Raw genomic sequence first — 15,967 nt, 5'->3', positions numbered from 1 at the left:
AGCTATCCTGAAGATTCACTTCTATTTTATGTGTATGGGTAGTTGCCTGTGTGTATCTGTGAACCACGTATGTTGGGACATCTTATATCCACTGAAGCTAGAGTTACAGGTGGTTGTGAGCCACCGTATGAAGCTAGGAACTGGATCCAGGTCCTTGTAAACTTGTTTACTTCCACTTTAATCCTTATTTGTGTGTGTGTGTGTTTTGAGACAGGGTCTCTTCACACAGCACTGGCTGTCTTGGAACTCAGAGATCCACCTGCCTCTGCCTACTGAGTGCTGGGATCAAAGGCATGTGTCACCATGCCCGGCAGCGTATTCTTTATTCTTTGGTGGCTGGCCAGGAAACCTTAGGACCCTCCTATGTGTGCCTCCCCAGTGCTGGGGCTACCAGCCTGTGTTACTGGTGTCTCCACTTCTCTTGTGGTCTTCATGCTTTTGTAGCACAACTACTGGTTTCCATTGTGAGGTCAACACATCCTGGAAATACACCAAATTCTGCAAAGTGGAACCCATCCATCTGGCATATTTCATTCCTTTGAGTGCCCTTTGGGTTTCCCTGCAGGTATCAGTGTTTGGTTATACAAAGAGCAAGTAGGACATCTCTGTACACCAGGCTGGCCTCGAACTCACAGACATCCACCTGCCTCTGCCTCCCGAGTGCTGGGATTTAAAGCATGCTCCACTGTCCGGCTACCACACCATTCTTTTTTTTTAAATATTTATTTATTATGTATATAATATTCTGTCTGTGTGTATGCCTGCAGGCCAGAAGAGGGCACCAAGCCCCATTACAGATGGTTGTGAGCCACCATGTGGTTGCTGGGAATTGAACTCAGGACCTTTGGAAGAGCAGGCAATGCTCTTAACCTCTGAGCCATCTCTCCAGCCCCCACACCATTCTTGAAGCAGACAAGGCGAGCACACAGCTGGAGACAGGAGCATCGAGTGTCTCATTAGGCATGGAGTAGTGGACCACTGAGGAAGCCTCTAGGATCTTCATCAGAAGCAGCTGTGGAAAACAGAAAAACAGAAAAGGAGCCAGTGAAATGTTTCAGCTAATAAAGGCTCTTGCCTCTAAGCCTGAGAATCAGAGTTCAATACCTGGGACCCATGAGATAGAAGGAAAAGCCTAATTTCTGCAGGTTATTTTCTTTTTTTAAAAAAAATATTTATTTATTTATTTATTATGTATACAATATTCTGTCTGTGTGTATGTCTGCAGGCCAGAAGAGGGCACCAGATCTCATTACAGATGGTTTTGAGCCACCATGTGGTTACTGGGAATTGAACTCAGGACCTTTGGAAGAACAGGCAATGCTCTTAACCACTGAGCCATCTCTCCAGCCCTGCAGGTTATTTTCTTATTTCCACATGTGGAGGCTGTAGCAATCACACAATTGCACTGCACCCTCCCCCATACAAATAAATAATCTTTTTTTTTTTTTTTTCCTTTGAGACGAGGCCTCACTATGAAGACCTGGCTGGCCTGGAACTTGCTATACAGACCAGTCTGTCTTTGAACTTAAGAGAAACTTGCCCATCCCTATCTCCTGGACTTAAAGGTGCATACCACCACACTCAGCATCATTTTGAAAATATTTTATATATTTTACTTTTGTTTTTCAAGACATAGTTTCTTTGTGTAGCGCTGACTGTCTGGGAATTCTTCCCTCTGTATTCCAGACTGGTCTCAAACTCACAGAGATCCACCTGCCTCTGCCCCCTAAGTGCTAGTATTAAAGGTGTGTGCCACCGCCACCCAACCTGAAAATAATTTTTTAAATAAGCAGTTGTGGCACACACCTTTAATCCCAGCACTCAGAAGGCAGGGGCAGACGGATCTCTGTGGGTTTGAAACCAGCCTGGTCTTCATAGTGAGTTCCAGGTCAGCCAAAGCTATGTAGAAAGACCTTTTCTCAAAGAAGGAGGAAGAAGAAGAGGAGGAAGAGAAAGGGGGAAGGAGGAGGAGGAGAAGAAGAAGAAAGCACCAACTGTGCTTGTGCCTACTTACACTTACAGGCGGTTTTCCTTTGTTCAAACCGGAGGAGGGGCTGAGGAGCTTCACCGGCAATTCCCCTGAGATCTGCCCCAGCTGTATGCAGTGCAGGCTCATGGTCTTGGGAGGTGCTAGGATATACAGACTGTAGGAGGTTAGCTGAATGAATCCCTGTTTGTGCAGCTGTGAAGGGGTTACCATCTGTGATGGGGTCCTTGTAGAGGCACTCACGTTCCTGTAACCCTATTACCTACACCATAGAAATCCAATAAACTTGGTTTCCCAAGTGTAACTTCAGTCGAAATACATTTTGGTCTGACATTGATGCTATCTTCGGGAAGACCAGACCTGTCTGTTTTATTTATTTTAGGTGTTTTTGAGACAGGGTTTTTCTGTGTTAACAGCCTTGTCTGCCCTGGAATGCTCTTTGTAGACCAGGCTGGGCTCAGACTCACAGAGATCCATTTGCCTCTATCTCCCAAGTGCTGGGATTAAAGGGGTGGACCACCTTGCTTCACCCAGGCCTGTCTTTTTATCTCACATAGAAAAAGGTGGTGTGATGGTGTATACTTTAATCCCAGCATCAGGAAGCAGAGGCAGGCAGATCCCTTTGAGTCTGGGGCCAGTCTGGTGTATATATTGAATTCTAGACTAGTCAGGGCTACATAGACACTGAATCAATAAATAATAAAATAATAATAATATCATACAACAGGAGAAAGCCAGCAAGATTGACATGTGCTAGGAGCCAACAGGCTGGGATGGAGGAGCAAACAAAGAGAGCAGGCTCTGGAAGGAAGGCCTAAGCTCTCTGTGACTGTTGTTATGCATACGGGAAGGGCCAGAATTTGCAGCCTTGGGCGGTGCGTGTGAGTGATTGTGTGTGGTCTATGGACACTGGTAGAGATCAGAGGACATCGGTTTTTCTGCTCTGTCACTTTCCACCTTATTTATGAAACAGGGTCTCTCTGAGCCTGGATCTAGACTGGCTACCAGCAAGACCCTGAAATCCTCCTGGACACAATGCAAGGTTACAGGCTCCTGTGTGGCAACATCCAACTTTTGTGTGGTAGCCAGGTCTTCATGCTTGTACATGTCCTCTTATACACTGCTCCCTTCTCCATGGCTGTCATTTTTCATATGGCCTTGGTTGTCTTAGTGAGGCTCCTATTGCTGTGAAGAGACACCATGACCACAGCAACTCTTTAAAGGAAAACACTTAATTAGGGCTTGCTTACAATTTCAGAGGTTTAGTCCATTATCATCATGGCAGGGAGCATGGTGCTTGCTGGAAGACACGGTGCTGGAGGAATAGCTGAGAGTTATGGTTTTGCTTTGTTTTGTTTTTCTTTTTCGAAACAGTGTTTCCCAGTAATTATGGAGCCAGTCCTGGAACTTTCTCTGTAGGCCAGGCTGGCCTCTAACTTACAGAGATCCACCTGCCTCTGCTTCCTGAGTGCAGGTATTAAAGGTGTGCACCACCACCGCCTGGCTGAGAGTTCTACATCTTGCAGGAAACTGGAAGTTAACTGACTGAGAGACTGGAGGTATACTGAGCATAGGAAACCTCAAAGCCCACCCTAACAGAGACATACTTCTGTAGGCGGGATTTTCCTATCCCAACCACCTGCTCCCAAATAACTGGCAGCTGTTTCCCAAAGAACTACCTTAGAGATGTATTATTACTTATAAATGCTTGACCCATAGCTCAGGCTTGTTACCACGCTTACATTTAAATTAACCCACATTTCTTATCTCTGCTTTGCCACATGGTTCAAAGCTTGTATCCTCATTTTCTTCACTTCCTGCTTCCTCAGTGGCTGGCTGGCATCTCCTCTGACTCTTGTGTTCTTCTTCCTGTCATTCTCCTAGATTGGTTGTCCTACCTATAATTCCTGCCTGGCTACCGGCCATTCAGCTTTTTATTAAATCAATCTGAGTGACAAATCTTTACAGTGTACAAATTGGTTATTTCATAGCACACTTACTCCAACAAGGCCACATATCCCAATAGTGCCGCTTTCAATGCAAGGGATTATGGGGCCAATTACATTCAAACTTCCACACTGTTCCAGTACAGCAGAACGTGGCAGTTTGGGTAAGTGTCATCTGGACTTAGGTCTACATCCCTAACAGTGGAAAGGTGAACAGTGTCTTATGGTTTGTGATGCTGCGACAAAACACTTTGACCGAAAGCAGGCTGGGCAGGCAGGGTTTACCCAGCTCGCACTTCCACATGGTGGGCCATCATTGCAGGAATCCAGGACAGGAACTTGAACAGAGCAGGAACCTGGAGTTAGTAGCTGATTCAGAGGGCACGGAGGGCTGCTGCTTACATGGCTTGCTCAGCCTGTTTCCTCCCTCCCTCCCTTCCTTTCTCCCTCCTGCTCTCCTTCATCCCAATGTGTATACAGTGCTCTGCCTGCATGTCTGCCTGCATGTCCACCTGCACGCCAGAAGAGGGCACCAGATCTCTATACGAATTGAATTCAACACCTCTGGTAGAACAGCTAATGCTCTTATCCTCTGAGACATCTCTCCAGCCTCCTTAGACTGTTTTTTGTTTGTTTGTTGTTTTTTGTTTTGTTTTTCTATAGTTTTGGAACCTGTCCTGGAACTCACTTTGTAGATCAGGCTGGTCTTGAACTCACAGAGATCCGCCTGTCTCTACCTCCCGAGTTCTGGGATTAAAGGCATGCGCCACCCCTACCCCCCAGCCAGCCTGCTTTCTTATAGAACCCAGGATCTCTAGCACAGGAATGGAGCCACCTACAATGGGCTGGGCCCTCCCCCATCAATCACTAATAAAGAAAATATCTAGCTGGACAATGGTAGTGCACACCTTCAATCCCAACACTTGGGAGGCAGAGGAAGATGGATTCTCTAAGAGTTTGAGGCCAGACGGGCGATGGTGGCGCACGCCTTTAATCCCAGCACTCGGGAGGCAAAGGCAGGCGGATCTCTGTGAGTTCGAGGCCAGCCTGGTCTACAAAGCTAGTTCCAGGACAGGCTCCAAAGCCACAGAGAAACCCTGTCTCGAAAAACCAAAAAAAAAAAAAAAAAAAAAAAAAAAAAAAAAAAGAAAGAAAGAAAATGCCTCACAGTCAGATCTTATGACGATGTCTTACTGTTTCTTTCCTCCTCCTCCCCCTCCTCCTCCTCCTTCTCTTCCTCCTCCTCCTCCTCCTCCTCCTCTTCTTTTGGTTTTCGAGACAGGGTTTCTCTGTGTAGCTTTGGATCCTGTCCTGCAGCTCACTCTGTAGACCAGGCTGGCCTTGAACTCACAGAGAGTGCTGGGATTAAAGATGTGCTCTTACTTAGTGTTTCTACTGCTACAATGAAACATTGTGACTAAAAGCAAGTTGGGGAGGAAAGGGTTTAGTTGGCTTACACTTCCACATCACTGTTCATCAAAGGAAGTCAGGACAGGAACCTGGAAATGGGAGCTGATGCAGAGGCCATGGAGGGGTGCTGCTTACTGACTTGCTCCTCATGACTTGCTCAGGCCGCTTTCTTACAGAACCCAAGACCACCAGCTCAGGGATGGGATCACCCACAGTGGGCTGGACCCTCCCCCATTGATCACTAACTGAGAAAATGCATCACCGCTGGATTTCATGGAGGCAGCTCCTCAGTTGAGGTTCCTTCCTCTGATGACTCCAACATATCTCGATTGGGGTTCCTGCTTTTCCGCTAACTCTGTGTGTCAAGTTGACAAGACTAGCCAGCACAGACAGGAAACCAAGAAAAAAGCAGATGGTTAGGGACAAGATAACTTCCCCACAGTGATCTGCTTCCTTCAGCTGGGTCCCACCTCTTAAAGTTTTCACAGCCTCCTAAAACTATGCCACCAGTTGGGGACAAAATGTTCAACCAGAAGACCATAGTGGAAATTTCTGTCTTTTGATTTATTTATTTTACTTATATGAGTGTTCTATCTGCATGTATGCCCTTATGTCAGAAGAGGGCATTACATCCCACTGTAAGATGGATGTGAACCACCATGTGGTTGCTGGGAATTGAACTCTCTGAGTTCAAAGCAAGTCTGGTCTATACAGTGAGTTCGGGACAGCCAAAGCTACACAGAGAAACCCTGTCTTGAAAAACTAAACAAAATAAAAACTTCTTTATGTATTTTTTTGTATGTGAGTGTTTTGTCTGCATGTTCATCTGCACACCAGAAGAGGGCATTGGATCCCATGGAATTACAGTTACAGATGTTATGAGCTTCCATGTGGGTTCTGCTAATTGAATTCAGGACCTCTGGAAGAGCAGCCAATGCTCTTAAACACTGAGCCATCTCTCCTGCCCCAAAGCTTTAGTGAGTCATGGTTTCTGGTTGAGCTAGTTCAGGGTGGTGTAACCTGTTTCACCAAGACTCACGGGGCCCACCTACTAGGCTTCATCCTGGGTGCTTCACTGTGATGCCAGAGGTTGTGGCTCTGTGATCTAGCATGTACAGAGCTGTAGGTTTATCTGGGCAGTGGTGGCACACATGAGTTCCAGGACAGCTAGGGCACAACCCTGTCTTGAAAAAAACAATACAAAAAATAACAAAAAACAAAGCTGCAGGTTTGATCCCCAGAGCGAAATCCACCAAGCATGGTGGTATACACCAATGATTTCAGCTGTCAAGAGAATCAGATGTCCAAGGTCACCTTCAGCGAGGCCGTCTGGGGCTGTACAAGGCTCCATCTTAAACAAACAAGAATGGGTGCAGGGCAGGATGGCCAAGTGGATAAGGCACTGGCCACCAAACCTGATGACCTGCTACTGATCCCAGATGGTGGAACAGAGTGGAAGGAAAGAGGTGGACTCCCCAAACTGCCTTGATCCCAAGTGTGCTAAACATGCATTTTCCTCCCTAAACCAGAATGAGGCTACAGAAAGAAAGTGGGACTGTATAAGAGAACAGAAGGATCTGAAGAGAAACTAAAGACGGCTAGTATTGCTGGCAGGTCCCATCACACCCACGCCTACTCGGCTTACCACAAGAGTGGGAATCTATAAAAGCTTCCATCTGGTAGTGGTAGGGCTTGGCAGTTTAATTCCAACACTCGGAGGTTGAGACAGGTTCATGAGGTTGAGGTCAGCCTGGATATAGTGAAAAGCTTGTCTTTAAAATTAAAACCTTGGGGCTGGAGAGATGGCTCAGAGGTTAAGAGCACTGCCTGCCCTTTCAAAGGTCCTGAGTTCAATTCCCAGCAACCACATGGTGGCTCACAACCATCTGTAATGAGGTCTGGTGCCCTCTTCTGGCCTGTAGGCATATACATAGACCGAATATGGTATACATAATAAATAAATATTTTAAAAAAATAAAAATCTTGTTGATTTTAAAATCACAGAAGCCTTGTGCATGCTGACAAATCATTCTAGTTCTGGCCATCCGATGAATAGGTGAAGTGATGGGATGGTCAGAAGGTAACTTATTGGAAGCATGGCAGGTCACACCTGTCATCCTAGAACTTCAGAGGAGGAGGACAGAGGATCAGGAGTTCAAGACCATCCTCAGCTCCTTAAGAATTTCAGCCTGCCAGGTGAAATTCTGGCATATTTAATACCAGCACTTGGGAGACAGAGGCAGGTGGATTTTTGTGAGTTTGAGGCCACCTGGTCTACAGAGTGAGTTCCAGGATACCAAAGATACACAGAAAAACCCTGTACCGAAAAAAACCAAAAATAAAAGTATATTAAAAAGAATTTCATGCCCATCAAAATCCCAGCAAAATTCTTCAAAGACCTCAAAAGAATGGTACTCAACTTCATTTGGAAAAGCAAAAACCCAGGATAGCCAAAACAATCCTGTGCAATAAAAGAACTTCTGGAGGCATCACAATCCCTGACTTCAAACTCTGTTACAGAGCTACAGTACTGTAAACTGCCTGTTATTGTCATAAGAACAGACAGGAGGACCAGTGGAACTGAATAGAAGACCCAGATATCAATCCACACATCTTCGAACACCTGATCTTTGATAAAGTGGCAAAAAATATCAAGGAAAAAAGAAAACATATTTAACAAATGGTGCTGGCATAACTGGATATCAACATGTAGAAAAATGAAAATAGACCCATATCTATCTTCATGCACAAAACTCAAGTCCAAATGGATCAAAGACCTCAACATAAAGCCAGCCACACTGAACCTTATAGAAGAGAAAGTGGGAAGTACACTTGAACACATTGGCACAGGGAACCACTTCCTAAATATAACCCCAGCAGCACAGACACTGAGAGAAATAATTAATAAATGGGACCTCCTGAAACTGAAAAGCTTCTGTAAAGTGAAGGACATGGTCAACAAGACAAAACGACAGCCTACAGAATGGAAAAAGATCTTCACCAACCCCACATCAGACAGAGGTCTGATCTTCAAAATATACAAAGAATTCAAGAAATTGGACACCAAAAGATTACATAATCCAATAAAAAAAATGGAGTACAGACATAAACAGAGAACTCTCAACAGAGGAATCTAAAATGGCTGAAAGACACTTAAGGAAATGTTTAACATCCTTAGTCATCAGAGAAATGCAAATCAAAATAACTCTGAGATTCCATCTTGCATCTGTAAGCATGGCCAAGATCAAAAACACTGATGACAACTTATGCAGGAGAGGCTGTGGGGAAAAGGGAACACTTCTGCATTGCTGGTGGGAGTGCAAGCTGGTGCAGCCCCTTTGGATGTCAGTGTGGCAATTTCTCAGAAAATTAGGAAACAAGCTTCTTCAGGACCCAGCAATACCACTTTTGGGTATATATCCAAAGGATGCTCAATCGTGCCACAAGGACGTGTGCTCAACTATGTTCATAGCAGCTTTGTTTGCCATAGACAGAACCTGGAAACAACCTAAATGCCCCTCGATCGAAGAATGGATAAGAAAAATGTGGTACATTTACACAATGGAGTACTAGACAGAAGAAAAAAATAATGACTGCTTGAATTTTGCAGGAAAATGGATGGAGCTAGAACACATTATTTTGAGTGAGGTAACTCAGACACAGAGATACAATTATCACATGTACTCACTCATAGGTGGTTTTTAAACAATAAAGCAAAGAAAACCAGCCTACAAACCACAACCCCAGAACTTAGACAACAATGTGGACACCAAGAAAGACTTACATAGATCTAATTTACATGGGAAGTAGAAAGTAGAAAAAGACAAGATCTCCTGAGTAAATTGGAAACATGGGGACCTTGGGAGAGGATTGAAGGGGGGAGGGGATAGGCAGGGAGGAGAGCAGAGAAAAATGTAGAGCTCAATAAATATCAATTAAAAAATGTATAAAAAATTAAAAAAAAAAAGAATTCTAGCCGGGCAGTGGTGGCGCACACCTTTAATCCCAGTACTCAGGAGGCAGAGGTAGGCGGATCTCTGGGATCTCTGTGAGTTCTAGGTCAGCCTGGTCTACAAGAGCTAGTTCCAGGACAGGCTCCAAAGCTACAGAGAAACCCTGTCTCGAAAAACAAAAACAAAAAACAAAAAAAGAATTACAGCCCAACCTGAGCTACACGAGACAAAATTTAGTAAATATACAGAGAGCTGGCTCAGCAGCAGGTAAAGGCACTTTCTGCCAAGCCTGACAACCTGGGACCCACAGGGTAGAAGGAGAAAACTGGCTTTGCAAAGTTTTTCTATGAACGCCACGTGAGCACCACAACCTCGCATTCACACACACACACACACACACACACACACACACACACACTATAGCCTTTTTTAAAAAAGTCAATTCCAAGGTGACCTGGGAGTCACACCTTTAATCTCAGCACTTAGGAGGCAAAGGCAGGCTGATCTCTCGAGTTTGAGGTCAACTTTGTCTACATGAAGAGTTTCAGGCCAGTCAGGGTTCTATAATGAGACTCTGTCTCAAAACAACAACAACAAAAACCCTGACCCATTCTACTTTCTCAAAAGAGCTGAGTTCAGTTCCCAACATGTTGGTGATTCACAATGCCTGTAAATCCAGCTCCCGGCTATCTGACTCCCTTTTCTGCCTCTACCAGCATCGGTACACACATATCACACACACTCTACACACATACTTGAAATAACCATTTGAAATAATAATAATACAAATAAAAACCTAAAGTGAACCAAAAAATAAAACAACCTAAAGTGATAGCTATGCTCATGAGCCTGGTGTAAGTAGCACAAAGCAGGCAGGTATTCAAAGATAGTACTGTACTCCATAAATATGTGGAATTACTATGTTTCAATCAAAAGTCAGTTGTTAAATGTACTTGCCGCTTTTGCAGAGGACCAGGATTCAATTCCCAGTACCCACATCAGGTGGCTGGAAATAGCCTGGAATTCCAGTTGCAATAGTTTCAACTCTTCTGGCCTCTTTGGGCACTGGTACTCATGTGCACATACCTACACACACACACACACACACACACACACACACACACTCCTATCAAGCACCCTGGCTGGCCTGGAACTTGCTATGTAGATGAGGCTGCTTGCCTTTGCCTCTAAAGTGCTGGAATTAAAGGCGTACATCTTTCATATAAATTTTGTTTTTAATTTTTAAAAATTGCCGGGCGGTGGAGGCGCACGCCTTTAATCCCAGCACTCGGGAGGTCTACAAGCAAGAATTACACTCCTGGCCCATATGTGACACTTAAAAAGATCTAGTATGGCCAGGCGGTGGTGGCGCACGCCTTTAATCCTAGCACTCGGGAGGCAGAGGCAGGCAGATCTCTGTAAGTTCGAGGCCAGGCTGGTCTACAAGAGCTAGTTCCAGGACAGGAACCAAAAAGCTATGGAGAAACCCTGTCTCGAAAATAAAAAAAAAAAAAAAAAAAAAAAAGATCTAGTATGGCTGGTAGTGCTGGCACAGGCCTTTAATCCCAGCACTCTGGAGACAAGGCGGGTGGATCTCTATGAATCTGAAGACATCCTGATCTACATTACAAGTCGCAGGCCAGGCAAGGTTACATAGACTTTGTCTCAAACCAACGAACAACCAACCAAATTCTAGTATGTAAAGTGGACACTTGTAATCCTAGTACTTGGGGGAAAGAGGCAGGAGGATCCTGAGTTGAAGTCCAGTTCAGTCTGTATAGCTAGACCCTGTCGAAAAACAAAAGCAAGCCTTACAGAGAACCACGGTTTAGTTCCCAGTGCCTGCATGTCACCTGGCTTCCTGGGTACTACCCATGCACATGCATGTGGTATACATACATACAGGCAAAACACTAATACACATTTTCCCCCCAGAGGGGCTTAGAGAGATGACTCAGTGGTTAGAAGTGTAGTGTCTTGCAGAGGATCTGAATTTTCACACACAGAACAAATAAAACTAAAAATTAGGGGGTTGGAGAGATGGCTCAGCAGTTAAGAGCACTGGCTGCTCTCCCTGAGGACCTGGGCAAATTCCCAGCACCCACATGGTAGCTTACAACTGTCTCTAACTCCAGTTCTAGGGGATCTTACACCCTTACATATATGTAGGCAAAACACCAATGCACATAAAAATAAAAATTAATCACCAACAGTGGTGGCATACACTTTTAATCCCAGCAACTGGGAAGCAGAAGCAGGTGAATCTCTGTGAGTTTGAGCCAGCCTGGTCTATAGAGCTAGTTCCAGGACAGCTAGGGCTACACAGAGAAACCTGATCTTGAAAAACTTTAAAATAAATAAATAAAATTTGTGTGTCTGTCATCTGTAGGCTGAGTGTGTTTCATGCTGAGTGTGTGTGTGTGTGTGTGTGTGTGTGTGTGTGTGTGCACCTAAGGAGGCCGGAAGAGGGCATCAGTCTATAGGAATTGTGAGCCACTTGAGATGTTGGCTGGGAACAGAATTTGGGTCCTCTGTGCAAGCAAGTGCTCTTGACTGCTGAGCCATTTCACCAGTCATCGGAATATTTATTTATTTTTATTTTATTTTTATTTTTTTTTTTTGGTTTTTTTCGAGACAGGGTTTCTCTGTGGCTTTGGAGCCTGTCCTGGAACTAGCTCTGTAGACCAGGCTGGTCTCGAACTCACAGAGATCCGCCTACCTCTGCCTCCCGAGTGCTGGGATTAAAGGCATGCGCCACCATCGCCCGGCTCGGAATATTTATTTTTGAGAAGAGTCTCATTATATAACCTTGACTGCCTTGGGACTCACTATGTGGATGACTTGGACACAACTCACAGACTGACTTGGTGAGATTAAGGGCAAATGTCACCAAGCCCCATCTCTCTCTTGTTTTTTTGTTTTTGTTTTTTTTTTTTTTCGAGACAGGGTTTCTCTGTGGTTTTTGGAGCCTGTCCTGGAACTAGCTCTTGTAGACCAGGCTGGTCTCGAACTCACAGAGATCCGCCTGCCTCTGCCTCCCAAGTGCTGGGATTAAAGGCATGTGCCACCACTGCCTGGCTCTTGTTTGTTTTTTTAAAAGATTTATTTATTATGTATACAGTGTTCTGTCTGCATGTATGCCTGTACACCAAAAGAGGGCACCAGATCTCATTACAGACGGCTGTGAGCCACTATGTGGTTGCTGGAAATTGAACTCAGGTCTTCTGGAAGAGCAGTCAGTGATCTTTTTTTTTTTTTTTTTTTTTTTTTTGGTTTTTCGAGACAGGGTTTCTCTGTAGCTTTGGAGCCTGTCTTGGAACTCCCTTTGTAGACCAGGCTGGTCTCGAACTCACAGAGATCCGCCTGCCTCTGCCTCCCGAGTGCTGGGATTAAAGGCGTGCGCCACCACGCCCGGCCTTTAAAATAAATCTTTTTTTAAAAAAGTTATTTTTAATTTTATGTGCACTTGTTTGCCTGCATTATCTGTATGAAGGTGTCGGGTCAGTTGATACGGAGTTACCGGCAGTTCTGAGCTGCCGTGTGGGTCTGGGGCTTGAACCCAGGTTCTCTGGAAGAGCAGCCAATGCTCTTAATTGCTGACTCATCTCTCCAGATCCTTAAATAAATTCAATACCATAGGCTGCCAGTCTTGGTGGCTTGGGAAGCAGTAGCCGGGGGATCACTGCCAGTGATTTCCTGACATAAAACATTGTGTTGTTGTCCTTTATTTAGAGGAAAAGAAAAGAAAAAAACCCAGCCTTTTTGTTTGAATCCCTTGCTGTCCTGGAATTTGCTATGTAGGAGACCAAGTAGGGCCAGGTGGTGGTGGTACATACCTTTAATCCCAACTCTCCGGGAGCAGAAGGAGAATCTCTGAGTTGGAGGCCAGCCTGGTCTACACAGAAAGTTCCAGGACAACCAGGGCCTCACAGAGAAACCCTGTCTTGAAAACAAAGCAAAAAAGGTTGGCATTAAACTCACAAAAATCCACTTGTCTCTGCCTTCCGAATGCTGGGATTAAAGCGTGGGATACCATGCCTGATCACTACCAGATAATTTTCTTTTCTTTTTTTTTTAAAAAAAATGTTTATTTATTATTATGTATTCAACATTCTACTTCTATGTAGCCTGCATGCCAGAAGAGGGCACCAGATCTTATCATAGATTGCTGTGAGGAACCATGGTGGTTGCTGGGAATTGAACTCAGGACCTCTAAAAGAGCAGTCAGTGCTCTTAACCTCTGAGCCATTTCTCCAGCCCCATCCACCAAATATTTTTCAAACTCAAGTAGAGGCTTGGAATCTCTACACTTGCACCAAGTTCTACCCTCCTTCCTTCTTAAGAACGGGAAGGAAAATTGTGACCTGGCTGTGCCCACCTCACACACTGCACATTTCACGCACTCATCCTGCTACCCACCGATTCTGAACCCGAGGGCGGCTAGGAGCTGATGACAGCTCAATAAATATTTGGAAGCTAATTAATGGGCCTCAGCAGGTTCTGCAGGAAATGTGGCCAGGGCAGAGCCTTGCAGAGCAGTCAGGGCCACGCCAGCGCCAGGATCAAAGAGTTTCCCAGGCCTTCCCTTGGCCTCGTGTGGGCTCTGTACCGTCCTTCGCAGTCTGACCGTTCCCCGGCTTCAGTTTCCACCCTGGGTGCTCATTTCCGAGCCTAAGGGCTCGCTTTCATCACGCCTATCTCCCATCAGGACCACAAAGTCCCCTCCCCCAACCTTGAGTCCTCGCCGCAGTGGTGCTCCCTTTGCGCATGCTCCCCGGGTTGAGGCCCAGTTTGGAGCTGTGCGCATGCGCAGAGCCGCCCAGCGCCCCACAGGGGCGGTGCGTCAGGATCTTGTGCGGCGTCTGGACCCACCCACCCCCTCGCTCCCTCAGAGGACCGGCGCGCGTGCGCACAGGGAGCGGAAGGGTGGCCTGGCGCGCGCACGAGGCCGGGCGGGCGGCGGAAGCCGGAGTCGTGGACTCGGTAGGGGGGAGGCGGGCGCGCGCGTGGTAGGCGCGCGGGCTGCGTGTGTTGGGGGGGCGGCCTGCCGGAGCTGAGCGGGCACGCGCGCCAGGCTCTCCCCTCGCTTGGCAGCGGCGGCGACAGCTTCTTTGTTTCGCGAGGAGAAGCGAGACGCCCACTCTGTCCCCGACCCCTCGTGGAGGGTTGGGGGAGGCGCCAGGAAGGCTACGGCGCCGGTACCTCCGGGTAAGGAACGAGGAACTCGCAGGCGAAACGAGGCGCCCGGGGCTTGGGGAAGACGGTTTGAATGAAGCCGAGGCGCCGGGAGGGGGAGGGGGGAAGCCGGGCGACCCGAGCGGGGTCGGGGTACGGCGGCGCCCGAGGGTCAAGAAGCCTTGCGCGCGGCTCAGGCCGCAGTGCAGCGAGACCGCGGCCGCTTCCCGGCTCCGTGGTCGCCGAGGCGGGTGGCCCTGGGCCTCGTGGAGGCCGCGCGCGCGTTCTCGTGAGATCTTGGGACAAAGCTCCCTCCCTTTGGCGTTCCAGAGATTCAGATCTCTCAACTTTAATTTCTGTGACCCCCAACTTTCAACAATGGCTGGCTGTTTGGTCTTTTCTGTCCTGTTTGTAACGGGTGCGATCTTAATGCGCTGTGGTCGGGCGTCTGGAGCAACATTTTACCTCAGATATTGATGTCCAGAGTGGCTTGGACGCAGTCAGGAACCCTCTTCGTTCCCAAGACATCTCTTGTTTTGACAAATTTTATTATTGAAGATCTTGAAGGAAAAGTAAATAACTTCTTCCGTTCCTTGCAGGTAGTGACTTTGAAATGTTTTCCTAAAAACTGAAAGATGCCTAGGAACGTTTGCTCACGGAGGCATTGTTTTTCTCTCGAGTCCCTTGGCCCTCCCTTCTCTGCTTTCCAGATAGGGCTTTTTATTTTAAAGCACCGAAGGCATCGACTTGATGCCCTCCCCACTTGCAGGGACTCCAGCTGCTTCTCAGGATTTGGAAACAAGTTTAGTTTGAATTGACAGACTGGCTTTGAGTTTGATGCCCCGCGCCGGCTGTCAGCGTCGGCTGTGTGGCCTTAGGCAAAGTCGCTTCTTCTCTCTGCACCGTTGGTTTCCTCCTTTGTACAAGGGAAAAACTGGGCAAATAGTTCCTGCATTATCATCATTATTATTGTGATTTCGGAGACAGGATCTCATAGAACCAAAGCTGACCTCCAACTCCTTAAGTAGCCCAGGCTGGCCTTGAATTCCTCCTCCTCCTGCCTCCACCTCCCAAGTGCTGGGATGAGAGGTGTTCAGCCAGTGTTCTTGCACTGTCGTTGACTGCTCCGTGGATAGTCAGTCCTTACTGTGTGACACATGTCTTCAGGGCAAGGGGCTGGAAATGAGAGGGCATTTTCCTTGGCCTGCAGATGTATTCATTCATTTTAAAAGTGCTTGGTTTGTTTTGACTTTTTTGTTTTGTTTTCTATGGTCTCACTGTGTAGCCCTGGCTGTTCTGGAACTCTCCATGTGTCTGGCTGGCCTCAAACTGACACATATCTGCTTATCTCTGTTGTCTGAATGCAGGAACTAAAGGAGGGCATCACCATGCCTTGTGGGCCTACTCGTGATTTATTTTTTATTTTTGGAGACGGGGGTTTCAACAGTCGTGGCTGGCATCAAACTCGCTCACTCCATAGACCTGAACTCACAGAG

The 15,967-nt window shown here is 46.5% G+C and overlaps 1 protein-coding gene and 1 long non-coding RNA gene across 13 annotated transcripts in view; one reads left to right on the top strand and one right to left on the bottom strand.

The window, feature by feature from the left end:
* Window positions 1–742: 742 nt before the first annotated feature.
* Window positions 743–14,067, bottom strand: LOC142846310 (uncharacterized). Of its 3 annotated transcripts, none has more exons than XR_012910059.1 (4): window positions 14,029–14,067; window positions 13,133–13,239; window positions 2,015–2,144; window positions 743–1,012 (listed from the first exon to the last, which is right to left on the bottom strand). It is a non-coding gene; the product is annotated as an uncharacterized LOC142846310 (long non-coding RNA). The 3 variants fall into 3 exon arrangements; XR_012910057.1 differs by having other exon boundaries at window positions 13,716–14,050; XR_012910058.1 differs by having other exon boundaries at window positions 2,015–2,130; window positions 13,716–14,050.
* Window positions 14,068–14,273: 206 nt separating this feature from the next.
* Smarca4 (SWI/SNF related BAF chromatin remodeling complex subunit ATPase 4) overlaps window positions 14,274–15,967 on the top strand; it is a 101,724-nt gene continuing 100,030 nt past the window's right edge. For 8 of the 10 annotated variants that reach the window (XM_075966597.1, XM_075966594.1, XM_075966593.1 and 5 more), the window contains exon 1: window positions 14,274–14,504. The gene's annotated coding sequence lies outside the window, so the exon portion shown is untranslated. The remainder of the gene's footprint in view (window positions 14,505–15,967) is intronic. The other 2 variants (XM_075966598.1, XM_075966591.1) reach the window with 2 other exon arrangements.

Source organism: Microtus pennsylvanicus, chromosome 3, assembly GCF_037038515.1.
Source record: "Microtus pennsylvanicus isolate mMicPen1 chromosome 3, mMicPen1.hap1, whole genome shotgun sequence".
Classification (NCBI taxonomy): domain Eukaryota; kingdom Metazoa; phylum Chordata; class Mammalia; order Rodentia; family Cricetidae; genus Microtus; species Microtus pennsylvanicus.
This window is presented reverse-complemented; position numbering and strand designations above follow the sequence as displayed.